Here is a 16,273-nt window from a genome sequence, read left to right on the forward strand (position 1 = left end):
TTTTAAAAACCTCTGACTGAATCCAGGAAGAGGGTAGAGACAGAGGGTCTGGAAGTATGTGCCTCTACACAGTCTGTGAGTTTTAAAACATCTGAGTGAATCCAGGTAGAGGGAAGAGGCAGAGGGGCTGGAAGTGTGTGTGTGTGCACAGGCTGTGAGTATTAAAAACATCTGAGTGAATCCAGGAACAGGGAAGCGGTACAGGGGCTGGAAGTGTCTCCCTTTGCAAAGATTGTGAGTTTTAAGAACATCTGAGTGAATCCAGGAATAGGGAAGAGGTACAGGCGCTGGAACTCTGTGCCTGTACACAGGCTTTTAGTTTTAAAAACGTCTGACTGAATCCAGGAAGAGGGAAGAGGCACAGAGTCTGGAAGTGTGTGTGTGTGAACAGGCTGTGAGTTTTAAAAACCTCTGAGTGAATCCAGGAAGAGGGAAGAGACAGAGGGGCTGGAAGTGTGTGCCTGTGCACAGGTTGTGAGTTTTAAAAACCTCTTAGTGAATCCAGGAAGAGGGAAGAGGCAGAGGGTTGTAAGTGTGTCCCTGTGCAGACACTTTGAGTTTTAAAAACCTCTGAGTGAATCCAGGAAGAGGGAAGAGGCAGTGGGTTGTAAGTGTGTCCCTGTGCAGACACTTTGAGTTTTAAAAACCTCTGAGTGAATCCAGGAAGAGGGAAGAGACAGAGGGTCTGGAAGTGTGTGTGTGTGCACAGGCTGTGAGTATTAAAAACATCTGAGTGAATCCAGGAACAGGGAAGCGGTACAGGGGCTGGAAGTGTCTCCCTTTGCAAAGATTGTGAGTTTTAAGAACATCTGAGTGAATTCAGGAATAGGGAAGAGGTACAGGCACTGGAACTCTGTGCCTGTACACAGACTTTGAGTTTTAAAAACCTCTGAGTGAATCCAGGAAGAGGGAAGAGGCAGAGGGTTGTAAGTGTGTCCCTGTGCAGAGGGTTTTGAGTTTTAAAAACCTCTGAGTGAATCCAGGAAGAGGGAAGAGGCAGAGGGTCTGGAAGTGCGTGCCTGTGCACAGGTTGTGAGTTTTAACAACCTCTGAGTGAATCCAGGAAGAGGGAAGAGGCACAGAGGCTGGAAGTGTGTGTGTGTGAACAGGCTGTGAGTTTTAAAAACCTCTGAGTGAATCCAGGAAGAGGGAAGAGACAGAGGGTCTAGAAGTATGTGCCTCTACACAGGCTGTGAGTTTTAAAACATCTGAGTGAATCCAGGTAGAGGGAAGAGACAGAGGGTCTAGAAGTATGTGCCTCTACACAGGCTGTGAGTTTTAAAACATCTGAGTGAATCCAGGTAAAGGTAAGAGGCAGAGGGGCTGGAAGTGTGTGTGTATGTGTGCACAGGTTTTGAGGTTTAAAAACCTCTGAGTGAATCCAGGAAGAGGGAAGAGGCAGAGGGTTGTAAGTGTGTCCCTGTGCAGAGGCTTTGAGTTTTAAAAACCTCTGAGTGAATTCAAGAAGAGGGAAGAGGCAGAGGGTCTGGAACTGCGTGCCTGTGCACAGGTTGTGAGTTTTAAAAACCTCTGAGTGAATCCAGGAAGAGGGAAGAGGCAGAGGTTTGTAAGTGTGTCCCTGTGCAGAGGCTTTGAGTTTTAAAACATCTGAGTGAATCCAGGTAAAGGGAAGAGGCAGAGGGGCTGGAAGTGTGTTTGTGTGCACAGGCTGTGAGTTTTTAAAACATCTGAGTGAATCCAGGAAGAGGGAAGAGGTACAGGGGCTGGAACAGTGTGCCTCTGCACAGGCTTTGAGTTTTAAAAACCTCTGAGTGAATCCATGCAGAGGGAAGAAGCACAGGGGCTGGAAGTGTCTCCCTTTGCAAAAGTTGTGAGTTTTAAGAACATCTGAGTGAATCCAGGAAGAGGGAAGAGGCACAGGGGCTGGAAGTGTGTATGTGTGCACAGGCTGTGAGTTTTTAAAACCTCTGAGTGAATCCAGGAAGAGGGAAGAGGCAGAGGGTTGTAAGTGTGTCCCTGTGCAGAGGCTTTGAGTTTTAAAAACCTCTGAGTGAATTCAAGAAGAGGGAAGAGGCAGAGGGTCTGGAAGTGTGTGCCTGTGCACAGGTTGTGAGTTTTAAAAACCTCTGAGTGAATCCAGGAAGAGGGAAGAGGCAGAGGTTTGTAAGTGTGTCCCTGTGCAGAGGCTTTGAGTTTTAAAAACCTCTGAGAGAATTCAAGAAGAGGGAAGAGGCAGAGGGTCTGGAAGTGTGTCCCTGTGCAGAGGCTTTGAGTTTTAAAAACCTCTGAGAGAATCCAGGAAGAGGGAAAAGACAGAGGGTCTGGAAATATGTGCCTCTACACAGGCTGTCAGTTTTAAAACATCTGAGTGAATCCAGGAAGAGGGAAGAGGCAGAGGGTCTGGAAGTGCGTGCCTGTGCACAGGTTGTGAGTTTTAAAAACCTCTGAGTGAATCCAGGAAGAGGGAAGAGGCAGAGGGTCTGGAAGTGTGTGCCTGTGCACAGGTTGTGAGTTTTAAAAACCTCTGAGTGAATCCAGGTAGAGGAAAGAGGCAGAGGGTCTGGAAGTGTGTGCGTGTGCACGGCTGTGAGTTTTTAAAACCTCTGAGTGAATCCAGGAAGAGGGAAGAGGCAGAGGGTTGTAAGTGTGTCATTTGGCAGAAGCTTTGAGTTTTAAAAACCTCTGACTGAATCCAGGAAGAGGGTAGAGACAGAGGGTCTGGAAGTATGTGCCTCTACACAGGCTGTGAGTTTTAAAACATCTGAGTGAATCCAGGTAGAGGGAAGAGGCACAGAGGCTGGAAGTGTTTGTGTGTGAACAGGCTGTGAGTTTTAAAAACCTCTGAGTGAATCCAAGAAAAGGGAAGAGACAGAGGGTCTGGAAGTATGTGCCTCTACACAGGCTGTGAGTTTTAAAACATCTGAGTGAATCCAGGTAGAGGTAAGAGGCAGAGGGGCTGGAAGTGTTTGTGTGTGTGCACAGGCTTTGAGGTTTAAAAACCTCTGAGTGAATCCAGGAAGAGGGTAGAGAGAGAGGGTCTGGAAGTATGTGCCTCTACACATTCTGTGAGTTTTAAAACATCTGAGTGAATCCAGGTAGAGGGAAGAGGCAGAGGGGCTGGAAGTGTGTGTGTGTGCACAGGCTGTGAGTATTAAAAACATCTGAGTGAATCCAGGAACAGGGAAGCGGTACAGGGGCTGGAAGTGTCTCCCTTTGCAAAGATTGTGAGTTTTAAGAACATCTGAGTGAATCCAGGAATAGGGAAGAGGTACAGGCGCTGGAACTCTGTGCCTGTACACAGGCTTTTAGTTTTAAAAACGTCTGACTGAATCCAGGAAGAGGGAAGAGGCACAGAGGCTGGAACTCTGTGCCTGTACACAGGCTTTTACTTTTAAAAACCTCTGAGTGAATCCAGGAAGAGGGAAGAGGCAGAGGGTCTGGAAGTGCGTGCCTGTGCACAGGTTGTGAGTTTTAAAAACCTCTGAGTGAATCCAGGAAGAGGGAAGAGGCAAAGGGTCAGGAAGTGTGTGCCTGTGCACAGGTTGTGAGTTTTAACAACCTCTGAGTGAATCCAGGAAGAGGGAAGAGGCACAGAGGCTGGAAGTGTGTTTGTGTGCACAGGCTGTGAGTTTTAAAAACCTCTGAATGAATCCAGGAAGAGGGAAGAGACAGAGGGGCTGGAAGTGTGTGCCTGTGCACAGGTTGTGAGTTTTAAAAACCTCTTAGTGAATCCAGGAAGAGGGAAGAGGCAGAGGGTTGTAAGTGTGTCCCTGTGCAGACACTTTGAGTTTTAAAAACCTCTTAGTGAATCCAGGAAGAGGGAAGAGGCAGATGGTTGTAAGTGTGTCCCTGTGCAGAGGGTTTTGAGTTTTAAAAACCTCTGAGTGAATCCAGGAAGAGGGAAGAGGCAGAGGGTCTGGAAGTGCGTGCCTGTGCACAGGTTGTGAGTTTTAAAAACCTCTGAGTGAATCCAGGAAGAGGGAAGAGGCAAAGGGTCAGGAAGTGTGTGCCTGTGCACAGGTTGTGAGTTTTAACAACCTCTGAGTGAATCCAGGAAGAGGGAAGAGGCACAGAGGCTGGAAGTGTGTGTGTGTGAACAGGCTGTGAGTTTTAAAAACCTCTGAGTGAATCCAGGAAGAGGGAAGAGACAGAGGGTCTAGAAGTATGTGCCTCTACACAGGCTGTGAGTTTTAAAACATCTGAGTGAATCCAGGTAGAGGGAAGAGACAGAGGGTCTAGAAGTATGTGCCTCTACACAGGCTGTGAGTTTTAAAACATCTGAGTGAATCCAGGTAGAGGTAAGAGGCAGAGGGGCTGGAAGTGTGTGTGTGTGTGTGCACAGGCTTTGAGGTTTAAAAACCTCTGAGTGAATCCAGGAAGAGGGAAGAGGCAGAGGGTTGTAAGTGTGTCCCTGTGCAGAGGGTTTGAGTTTTAAAAACCTCTGAGTGAATCCAGGAAGAGGGAAGAGGCAGAGGGTCTGGAAGTATGTGCCTCTACACAGGCTGTGAGTTTTAAAACATCTGAGTGAATCCAGGTAGAGGGAAGAGGCAGAGGGGCTGGAAGTGTGTGTGTGTGCACAGGCTGTGAGTATTAAAAACATCTGAGTGAATCCAGGAACAGGGAAGCGGTACAGGGGCTGGAAGTGTCTCCCTTTGCAAAGATTGTGAGTTTTAAGAACATCTGAGTGAATCCAGGAATAGGGAAGAGGTATAGGCGCTGGAACTCTGTGCGTGTACACAGGCTTTTAGTTTTAAAAACGTCTGAGTGAATCCAGGAAGAGGGAAGAGGCAGAGGGGCTGGAAGTGTGTTTGTGTGCACAGGCTGTGAGTTTTTAAAACATCTGAGTGAATCCAGGAAGAGGGAAGAGGTACAGGGTCTGGAAGTGTGTGCCTGTGCTCAGGTTGTGAGTTTTAAAAACCTCTGAGTGAATCCAGGAAGAGGTAAGAGGCACAGGGGCACAGGGGCTGGAAGTGTGTCCCTGTGCACAGGCTGTGAGTTTTAAAAACCTCTGAGTGAATCCAGGAAGAGGGAAGAGGCAGAGTGTCTGGAAGTGTGTGCCTGTGCACAGGTTGTGAGTTTTAAAAACCTCTGAGTGTCCCTGTGTAGAGGCTTTGAGTTTTAAAAACCTCTGAGTGAATCCAGGAAGAGGGAAGAGGAAGAGGGTCTGGAAGTGTGTGCCTGTGCACAGGTTGTGAGTTTTAAAAACCTCTGAGTGAATCCAGGAAGAGGGAAGAGGCAGAGGGTCTGGAAGTATGTGCCTCTACACAGGTTGTGAGTTTTAAAACATCTGAGTGAATCCAGGTAGAGGGAAGAGGCAGAGGGGCTGGAAGTGTGTGCCTGTGCACAGGTGTGAGTTTTAAAAACATCTGAGTGAATCCAGGAACAGGGAAGCGGTACAGGGGCTGGAAGTCTGTCCCTGTGCAAATGGTGTGAGTTTTTAAAACATCTGAGTGAATCCAGGAAGAGGGAAGAGGTACAGGGGCTGGAACAGTGTGCCTCTGCACAGGCTTTGAGTTTTAAAAACCTCTGAGTGAATCCAGGAAGAGGGAAGAGGCACAGGGGCTGGAAGTGTGTATGTGTGCACAGGCTGTGAGTTTTTAAAACCTCTGAGTGAATCCAGGAAGAGGGAAGAGGCAGAGGGTCTAGAAGTATGTGCCTCTACACAGGCTGTGAGTTTTAAAACATCTGAGTGAATCCAGGTAGAGGTAAGAGGCAGAGGGGCTGGAAGTGTGTGTGTGTGTGTGCACAGGCTTTGAGGTTTAAAAACCTCTGAGTGAATCCAGGAAGAGGGAAGAGGCAGAGGGTTGTAAGTGTGTCCCTGTGCAGAGGGTTTGAGTTTTAAAAACCTCTGAGTGAATCCAGGAAGAGGGAAGAGGCAGAGGGTCTGGAAGTATGTGCCTCTACACAGGCTGTGAGTTTTAAAACATCTGAGTGAATCCAGGTAGAGGGAAGAGGCAGAGGGGCTGGAAGTGTGTGTGTGTGCACAGGCTGTGAGTATTAAAAACATCTGAGTGAATCCAGGAACAGGGAAGCGGTACAGGGGCTGGAAGTGTCTCCCTTTGCAAAGATTGTGAGTTTTAAGAACATCTGAGTGAATCCAGGAATAGGGAAGAGGTATAGGCGCTGGAACTCTGTGCGTGTACACAGGCTTTTAGTTTTAAAAACGTCTGAGTGAATCCAGGAAGAGGGAAGAGGCAGAGGGGCTGGAAGTGTGTTTGTGTGCACAGGCTGTGAGTTTTTAAAACATCTGAGTGAATCCAGGAAGAGGGAAGAGGTACAGGGTCTGGAAGTGTGTGCCTGTGCTCAGGTTGTGAGTTTTAAAAACCTCTGAGTGAATCCAGGAAGAGGTAAGAGGCACAGGGGCACAGGGGCTGGAAGTGTGTCCCTGTGCACAGGCTGTGAGTTTTAAAAACCTCTGAGTGAATCCAGGAAGAGGGAAGAGGCAGAGTGTCTGGAAGTGTGTGCCTGTGCACAGGTTGTGAGTTTTAAAAACCTCTGAGTGTCCCTGTGTAGAGGCTTTGAGTTTTAAAAACCTCTGAGTGAATCCAGGAAGAGGGAAGAGGAAGAGGGTCTGGAAGTGTGTGCCTGTGCACAGGTTGTGAGTTTTAAAAACCTCTGAGTGAATCCAGGAAGAGGGAAGAGGCAGAGGGTCTGGAAGTATGTGCCTCTACACAGGTTGTGAGTTTTAAAACATCTGAGTGAATCCAGGTAGAGGGAAGAGGCAGAGGGGCTGGAAGTGTGTGCCTGTGCACAGGTGTGAGTTTTAAAAACATCTGAGTGAATCCAGGAACAGGGAAGCGGTACAGGGGCTGGAAGTCTGTCCCTGTGCAAATGGTGTGAGTTTTTAAAACATCTGAGTGAATCCAGGAAGAGGGAAGAGGTACAGGGGCTGGAACAGTGTGCCTCTGCACAGGCTTTGAGTTTTAAAAACCTCTGAGTGAATCCAGGAAGAGGGAAGAGGCACAGGGGCTGGAAGTGTGTATGTGTGCACAGGCTGTGAGTTTTTAAAACCTCTGAGTGAATCCAGGAAGAGGGAAGAGGCAGAGGGTTGTAAGTGTGTCCCTGTGCAGAGGCTTTGAGTTTTAAAAACCTCTGAGTGAATTCAAGAAGAGGGAAGAGGCAGAGGGTCTGGAAGTGTGTCCCTGTGCAGAGGCTTTGAGTTTTAAAAACCTCTGAGAGAATCCAGGAAGAGGGAAAAGACAGAGGGTCTGGAAATATGTGCCTCTACACAGGATGTCAGTTTTAAAACATCTGAGTGAATCCAGGAAGAGGGAAGAGGCAGAGGGTCTGGAAGTGCGTGCCTGTGCACAGGTTGTGAGTTTTAAAAACCTCTGAGTGAATCCAGGAAGAGGGAAGAGGCAGAGGGTCTGGAAGTGTGTGCCTGTGCACAGGTTGTGAGTTTTAAAAACCTCTGAGTGAATCCAGGTAGAGGGAAGAGGCAGAGGGTCTGGAAGTGTGTGCGTGTGCACGGCTGTGAGTTTTTAAAACCTCTGAGTGAATCCAGGAAGAGGGAAGAGGCAGAGGGTTGTAAGTGTGTCCTTTGGCAGAGGCTTTGAGTTTTAAAAACCTCTGACTGAATCCAGGAAGAGGGTAGAGACAGAGGGTCTGGAAGTATGTGCCTCTACACAGGCTGTGAGTTTTAAAACATCTGAGTGAATCCAGGTAGAGGGAAGAGGCAGAGGGGCTGGAAGTGTGTGTGTGTGCACAGGCTGTGAGTATTAGAAATATCTGAGTGAATCCAGGAACAGGGAAGCGGTACAGGGGCTGGAAGTGTCTCCCTTTGCAAAGATTGTGAGTTTTAAGAACATCTGAGTGAATCCAGGAATAGGGAAGAGGTACAGGCGCTGGAACTCTGTGCCTGTACACAGGTTGTGAGTTTTAAAAACGTCTGACTGAATCCAGGAAGAGGGAAGAGGCACAGAGGCTGGAAGTGTGTGTGTGTGAACAGGCTGTGAGTTTTAAAAACCTCTGAGTGAATCCAAGAAGAGGGAAGAGACAGAGGGTCTGGAAGTATGTGCCTCTACACATTCTGTGAGTTTAAAAACATCTGAGTGAATCCAGGTAGAGGGAAGAGGCAGAGGGGCTGGAAGTGTGTTTGTGTGCACAGGCTGTGAGTTTTAAAAACATCTGAGTGAATCCAGGAACAGGGAAGCGGTACAGGGGCTGGAAGTGTGTCCCTGTGCAAATGGTGTGAGTTTTTAAAACATCTGACTGAATCCAGGAAGAGGGAATAGGTACAGGGGCTGGAACTGTGTGCCTCTGCACAGGCTTTGAGTTTTAAAAACGTCTGAGTGAATCCAGGAAGAGGGAAGAGGCAGAGGGGATGGAAGTGTGTGTGTGTGCACAGGTTGTGAGTTTTAAAAACCTCTGAGTAAATCCAGGAAGAGGGAAGAGGCATACGATTTTAAGTGTGTCCCTGTGCAGAGGCTTTGAGTTTTAAAAACCTCTGAGTGAATTCAAGAAGAGGGAAGAGCCAGAGGATCTGGAAGTGTGTTCCTGTGCACAGGTTGTGAGTTTTAAAAACCTCTGAGTGAATCCAGGAAGAGGGAAGAGACAGAGGGTCTGTAAATATGTGCCTCTACGCAGGCTGTCAGTTTTGAAACATCTGAGTGAATCCAGGAAGAGGGAAGTGGCAGAGAGGCTGGAACTGTGTGTGTGTGCACAGGCTGTGAGTTTTAAAACGTCTGAGTGAATGCAGGAAGAGGGTAGAAGCAGAAGTGCTGGAAGTGTATGCATGTGCAAGGGCTGTGAGTTTTAAAAATGTCTGAGTGAATCCAGGAATAGGGAAGTGGAAGAGGGGCGGGAAGTGTGTGTGTGGGTGCACAGGCTATGAGTTTTAATACGTCTGAGTGAATGCAGAAACAGGGAAGAGGCAGAGGGGCTGGAAGTGTGTGTGTGTATACAAGCTGTGAGTTTTAAAACGTCTGAGTGAATGCAGGAACACGGAAGAGGCAGAGGGGCTGGAAGTGTGTGTGTGTACAAGCTATGAGTTTTAAAACGTCTGAGTGAATGCAGGAAGAGGGAAGAGGCAGAGGGGCTGAAAGTGTGTCCGTATGCACAGGCTGTGAGTTTTTAAAATGTCTGAGTGAATGGAGGAACAGGAAAGAGACAGAGGGGCTGGAAGTGTGTATGCTTTGCACAGGCTGTGAGTTTTAAAAACCTCTGAATCAATCCAGGAAGAGGAAAGAGGCAGAGGGGCTGGAAGTGTATCCATGTGCAAAGGCTGTGAGTTTTAAAAACCTCTGAATCAATCCAGGAAGAGGGAAGAGGCAGAGGGGCTGGAAGTGTGTGTGTGGGTGCACAGGCTATGAGTTTTAAAACGTCTGAGTGAATGCAGGAAGAGGGTAGAAGCAGAAGTGCTGGAAGTGTGTGCTGTGCATAGCCTGTGAGTTTTAAAAATGTCTGAGTGAATCCAGAAAGAGGGTAGAGGCAGAGGGGCTGGAAGTGTGTGTGTCTACAAGCTGTGAGTTTTAAAACATCTGAGTGAATCCAGGAAGAGTGACAAGGCAGAGGGGCTGGAGGTGTGTCTGTGTGCACAGGCTGTGAGTTTTAAATATGTCTGAGTGAATCCAGGAAGAGGGAAGAGGCAGACGTGCTGGAAGTGTATGCATGTGCAAAGGCTGTGAGTTTTAAAAATGTCTGAGTGAATCCAGGAAGAGGGAAGTGGCAGAAGGGCTGGAAGTGTGTGCAGGCTGTGAGTTTTAAAAACCTCTGAATGAATCCAGGAATAGGGAAGAGGCAGAGGGGCTGGAAGTGTGTGCGCGTGTACAGGCTTTGAGTTTTAAAAACCTCTGAATGAATCTAGGAAGAGGAACGAGGCAGAGGGGCTGGAACTGTGTGCTTTGCACGGCCTGTGAGTTTTTAAAACTCTGATTCAATCCAGGAAGAGGCAGAAGGTCTGGAGGTGTGTCCGTGTGCACAGGCTGTGATTTTTAAAAACTCCTGAGTGAATCCAGGAAGAGGAAGAGGCAGAGGGGCTGGAAGTGTGTGTGTGTACAAGCTGTGAGTTTTAAAACGTCTGAGTGAATGCAGGAAGGGGGAAGAGGCAGAGGGGCTGGAAGTGTGTATGCTTTGCACAGGCTGTGAGTTTTAAAAACCTCTGAATTAATCCAGGAAGAGGAAGAGGCAGAGGGGCTGGAAGTGTGTGTGTGTACAAGCTGTGAGTTTTAAAACGTCTGAGTGAATGCAGGAAGGGGGAAGAGGCAGAGGGGCTGGAAGTGTGTATGCTTTGCACAGGCTGTGAGTTTTAAAAACCTCTGAATTAATCCAGGAAGAGGAAAGAGGCAGAGGGGCTAGAAGTGTGTGCTTTGCACGGGCTGTGAGTTTTAAAAACGTCTGACTGAATCCAGGAACAGGGAAGAAGCAGAGTAGCTGAAAGTGTGTGCACATTCTGTGAGTTTTAAAAACGTCTGAGTGAATGCAGGAAGAGGGAAGAGGCAGTGGGGCTGGAACTGTGTGCTTTGCACAGCCTGTGAGTTTTAAAAACGTCTGAGTGAATGCAGGAAGAGGGAAGAAGTAGAGGGGCTGAAAGTGTGTCCTTGTGCACAGGCTGTGAGTTTTAAAATGTCTGAATGAATCCAGGAACAGGGAAGAGGCAGAGGGGCTGGAAGTGTGTGTGTGTGCACAGGCTGTGAGTTTTAAAACGTCTGACTGAATCCAGGAAGAGGGAAGAGGCAGTGGGGCTGGAACTGTGTGCTTTGCACGCCTGTGAGTTTTAAAAACGTCTGAGTGAATGCAGGAAGACGGAAGAAGTAGAGGGGCTGAAAGTGTGTCCTTGTGCACAGGCTGTGAGTTTTAAAATGTCTGAATGAATCCAGGAACAGGGAAGAAGTAGAGGGGCTGAAAGTGTGTCCTTGTGCACAGGCTGTGAGTTTTAAAATGTCTGAATGAATCCAGGAAGAGGGAAGAGGCAGAAGAGCTAGAAGTGTCTGCGTGTGCACAGGCTGTGAGTTTTAAAACATCTGAGTGAATCCAAGAAGAAGGAAGAGGCAGAGGGGGTGGAACTGTGTGCTTTGCACGGGCTGTGAGATTTTAAAACGTCTGATTGAATCCAGGAAGAGGGAAGAGGCAGAGGGGCTGGAACTGTGTGCTTTACATGGCCTGTGAGTTTTAAAAACGTCTGAGTGAATCCAGGAACAGGGAAGAAGCAGAGGGGTTGAAAGTGTGTGTGTGCGCACAGGCTGTGAGTTTTAAAAACTCTAATTGAATGCAGGAAGAGGGAAGAGGCAGAGGGGCTGGAACTGTGTGTGCTTTGCACAGGCTGTGAGTTTTTAAAATGTCTGAGTGAATCCAGGAACAGGGAAGAGGCAGAGGGGCTGGAAGTGTGTGTGTGTGCACAGGCTGTGAGTTTTAAAACGTCTGACTGAATCCAGGAAGAGGGAAGAGGCAGTGCAGCTGGAACTGTGTGCTTTGCACAGCCTGTGAGTTTTAAAAACGTCTGAGTGAATGCAGGAAGAGGGAAGAAGTAGAGGGGCTGAAAGTGTGTCCTTGTGCACAGGCTGTGAGTTTTAAAATGTCTGAATGAATCCAGGAACAGGGAAGAAGTAGAGGGGCTGAAAGTGTGTCCTTGTGCACAGGCTGTGAGTTTTAAAATGTCTGAATGAATCCAGGAAGAGGGAAGAGGCAGAAGAGCTAGAAGTGTCTGCGTGTGCACAGGCTGTGAGTTTTAAAACATCTGAGTGAATCCAAGAAGAGGGAAGAGGCAGAGGGGGTGGAACTGTGTGCTTTGCACGGGCTGTGAGATTTTAAAACGTCTGATTGAATCCAGGAAGAGGGAAGAGGCAGAGGGGCTGGAACTGTGTGCTTTACATGGCCTGTGAGTTTTAAAAACGTCTGAGTGAATCCAGGAACAGGGAAGAAGCAGAGGGGTTGAAAGTGTGTGTGTGCGCACAGGCTGTGAGTTTTAAAAACTCTAATTGAATGCAGGAAGAGGGAAGAGGCAGAGGGGCTGGAACTGTGTGTGCTTTGCACAGGCTGTGAGTTTTTAAAATGTCTGAGTGAATCCAGGAACAGGGAAGAGGCAGAGGGGTTGGAAGTGTGTGTGCTTTGCACAGGCTGTGACTTTTATAAACTCTAATTGAATTCAGGAAGAGGGAAAAGGCCGAGGGGCTGGAAGTGTGTGTGCTTTGCACAGGCTGTGAGTTTTAAAACATCTGACTGAATGCAGGAAGAGGGAAAAGGCAGTGGGGCTGGAACTGTGTGCTTTGCACGGCCTGTGAGTTTTAAAAACGTCTGAGTGAATGCAGGAAGAGGGAAGAGGCAGAAGAGCTGGAAGTGTGTGTGCTTTGCACAGGCTGTCAGTTGAATTCAGGAAGAGGGAAGAGGCCGAGGGGCTGGAAGTGTCTCCGTGTGCACAGGCTGTGAGTTTTAAAACATCTGAGTGAATGCAGGAACAGGGAAGAAGCAGAGGGGCTGAAAGTGTTGGCATAGGCTGTGAGTTTTAAAAACCTCTGAATGAATCCAGGAATAGGGAAGAGGCAGAGGGGCTGCAAGTGTGTCCGTGTGCACAGGCTTTGAGTTTTAAAAACCTCTGAATGAATCTAGGAAGAGGGACGAGGCAGAGGGGCTGGAACTGTGTGCTTTGCACGGCCTGTGAGTTTTTAAAACTCTGATTCAATCCAGGAAGAGGCAGAAGGTCTGGAGGTGTGTCCGTGTGCACAGGCTGTGATTTTTAAAAACTCCTGAGTGAATCCAGGAAGAGGAAAGAGGCAGAGGGGCTGGAAGTGTGTGTGTGTACAAGCTGTGAGTTTTAAAACGTCTGAGTGAATGCAGGAAGGGGGAAGAGGCAGAGGGGCTGGAAGTGTGTGTGCTTTGCACAGGCTGTGAGTTTTAAAAACCTCTGAATGAATCTAGGAAGAGGGACGAGGCAGGGGGGCTGGAACTGTGTGCTTTGCACGGCCTGTAAGTTTTAAAAACGTCTGAGTGAATCCAGGAAGAGGGAAGAGGCAGAAGAGCTGGAAGTGTGTGTGCTTTGCACAGGCTGTGAGTTGAATTCAGGAAGAGGGAAGAGGCCGAGGGGCTGGAAGTGTGTGTCCTTGTGCACGGGCTGTGAGTTTTAAAATGTCTGAGTGAATCCAGGAAGAGGGACAAGGCAGAAGAGCTGGAAGTGTCTCCGTGTGCACAGGCTGTGAGTTTTAAATATGTCTGAGTGAATCCAGGAAGAGGGAAGAGGCAGACGTGCTGGAAGTGTATGCATGTGCAAAGGCTGTGAGTTTTAAAAATGTCTGAGTGAATCCAGGAAGAGGGAAGTGGCAGAAGGGCTGGAAGTGTGTGCAGGCTGTGAGTTTTAAAAACCTCTGAATGAATCCAGGAATAGGGAAGAGGCAGAGGGGCTGGAAGTGTGTGCGCGTGTACAGGCTTTGAGTTTTAAAAACCTCTGAATGAATCTAGGAAGAGGAACGAGGCAGAGGGGCTGGAACTGTGTGCTTTGCACGGCCTGTGAGTTTTTAAAACTCTGATTCAATCCAGGAAGAGGCAGAAGGTCTGGAGGTGTGTCCGTGTGCACAGGCTGTGATTTTTAAAAACTCCTGAGTGAATCCAGGAAGAGGAAGAGGCAGAGGGGCTGGAAGTGTGTGTGTGTACAAGCTGTGAGTTTTAAAACGTCTGAGTGAATGCAGGAAGGGGGAAGAGGCAGAGGGGCTGGAAGTGTGTATGCTTTGCACAGGCTGTGAGTTTTAAAAACCTCTGAATTAATCCAGGAAGAGGAAAGAGGCAGAGGGGCTGGAAGTGTGTGTGTCTACAAGCTGTGAGTTTTAAAACTTCTGAATGAATCCAGGAAGAGGGACGAGGCAGAGGGGCTGGAGGTGTGTGTGTGTGCACAGGCTGTGAGTTTTAAAAATGTCTGAGTGAATCCAGGAAGAGGGAAGTGGCAGAAGGGCTGGAAGTGTGTGCTTTGCACGGCCTGTGAGTTTTTAATACGTCTGAGTGAATGCAGGAAGAGGGAAGAGGCAGAGGGGCTGGAAGTGTGTTCGTGTGCACAGGCTTTGAGTTTTAAAATGTCTGAGGGAATCCAGGAAGAGGGAAGAGACAGAAGGGCTGGAAGTGTGCGTTTACGCACAGGCTCTGAGTTTTAAAAACCTCTAAATGAATCCAGGAACAGGGAAGAAGCAGAGGGTATAAAGTGTGTCCTTGTGCACAGGCTGTGAGTTTTAAAAATGTCTGAGTGAATGGAGGAACAGGAAAGAGGCAGAGGGGCTGGAAGTGTCTATGCTTTGCACAGGCTGTGAGTTTTAAAAACCTCTGAATGAATCCAGGAAGAGGGAAGAGGCGGAGGGGATAGATGTGTGTGCTTTGCACGGCCTGTGAGTTTTAAAAACGTCTGAGTGAATGCAGGAAGAGGGAAGAAGTAGAGGGGCTGAAAGTGTGTCCTTGTGCACAGGCTGTGAGTTTTAAAAATGTCTGAGTGAATGGAGGAACAGGAAAGAGGCAGAGGGGCTGGAAGTGTCTATGCTTTGCACAGGCTGTGAGTTTTAAAAACCTCTGAATGAATCCAGGAAGAGGGAAGAGGCAGAGGGGCTAGAAGTGTGTGCTTTGCACGGGCTGTGAGTTTTAAAAACGTCTGACTGAATCCAGGAACAGGGAAGAAGCAGAGTGGCTGAAAGTGTGTGCACATTCTGTGAGTTTTAAAAACGTCTGAGTGAATGCAGGAAGAGGGAAGAGGCAGTGGGGCTGGAACTGTGTGCTTTGCACGGCCTGTGAGTTTTAAAAACGTCTGAGTGAATGCAGGAAGAGGGAAGAGGCAGAAGAGCTGGAAGTGTGTGTGCTTTGCACAGGCTGTCAGTTGAATTCAGGAAGAGGGAAGAGGCCGAGGGGCTGGAAGTGTCTCCGTGTGCACAGGCTGTGAGTTTTAAAACATCTGAGTGAATGCAGGAACAGGGAAGAAGCAGAGGGGCTGAAAGTGTTGGCATAGGCTGTGAGTTTTAAAAACCTCTGAATGAATCCAGGAATAGGGAAGAGGCAGAGGGGCTGCAAGTGTGTCCGTGTGCACAGGCTTTGAGTTTTAAAAACCTCTGAATGAATCTAGGAAGAGGGACGAGGCAGAGGGGCTGGAACTGTGTGCTTTGCACGGCCTGTGAGTTTTTAAAACTCTGATTCAATCCAGGAAGAGGCAGAAGGTCTGGAGGTGTGTCCGTGTGCACAGGCTGTGATTTTTAAAAACTCCTGAGTGAATCCAGGAAGAGGAAAGAGGCAGAGGGGCTGGAAGTGTGTGTGTGTACAAGCTGTGAGTTTTAAAACGTCTGAGTGAATGCAGGAAGGGGGAAGAGGCAGAGGGGCTGGAAGTGTGTGTGCTTTGCACAGGCTGTGAGTTTTAAAAACCTCTGAATGAATCTAGGAAGAGGGACGAGGCAGGGGGGCTGGAACTGTGTGCTTTGCACGGCCTGTAAGTTTTAAAAACGTCTGAGTGAATCCAGGAAGAGGGAAGAGGCAGAAGAGCTGGAAGTGTGTGTGCTTTGCACAGGCTGTGAGTTGAATTCAGGAAGAGGGAAGAGGCCGAGGGGCTGGAAGTGTGTGTCCTTGTGCACGGGCTGTGAGTTTTAAAATGTCTGAGTGAATCCAGGAAGAGGGACAAGGCAGAAGAGCTGGAAGTGTCTCCGTGTGCACAGGCTGTGAGTTTTAAATATGTCTGAGTGAATCCAGGAAGAGGGAAGAGGCAGACGTGCTGGAAGTGTATGCATGTGCAAAGGCTGTGAGTTTTAAAAATGTCTGAGTGAATCCAGGAAGAGGGAAGTGGCAGAAGGGCTGGAAGTGTGTGCAGGCTGTGAGTTTTAAAAACCTCTGAATGAATCCAGGAATAGGGAAGAGGCAGAGGGGCTGGAAGTGTGTGCGCGTGTACAGGCTTTGAGTTTTAAAAACCTCTGAATGAATCTAGGAAGAGGAACGAGGCAGAGGGGCTGGAACTGTGTGCTTTGCACGGCCTGTGAGTTTTTAAAACTCTGATTCAATCCAGGAAGAGGCAGAAGGTCTGGAGGTGTGTCCGTGTGCACAGGCTGTGATTTTTAAAAACTCCTGAGTGAATCCAGCAAGAGGAAGAGGCAGAGGGGCTGGAAGTGTGTGTGTGTACAAGCTGTGAGTTTTAAAACGTCTGAGTGAATGCAGGAAGGGGGAAGAGGCAGAGGGGCTGGAAGTGTGTATGCTTTGCACAGGCTGTGAGTTTTAAAAACCTCTGAATTAATCCAGGAAGAGGAAAGAGGCAGAGGGGCTGGAAGTGTGTGTGTCTACAAGCTGTGAGTTTTAAAACTTCTGAATGAATCCAGGAAGAGGGACGAGGCAGAGGGGCTGGAGGTGTGTGTGTGTGCACAGGCTGTGAGTTTTA

The sequence above is a fragment of the Natrix helvetica genome, assembly GCF_964273705.1.
Source record: "Natrix helvetica genome assembly, chromosome: W".
NCBI classification, from domain to species: domain Eukaryota; kingdom Metazoa; phylum Chordata; class Lepidosauria; order Squamata; family Natricidae; genus Natrix; species Natrix helvetica.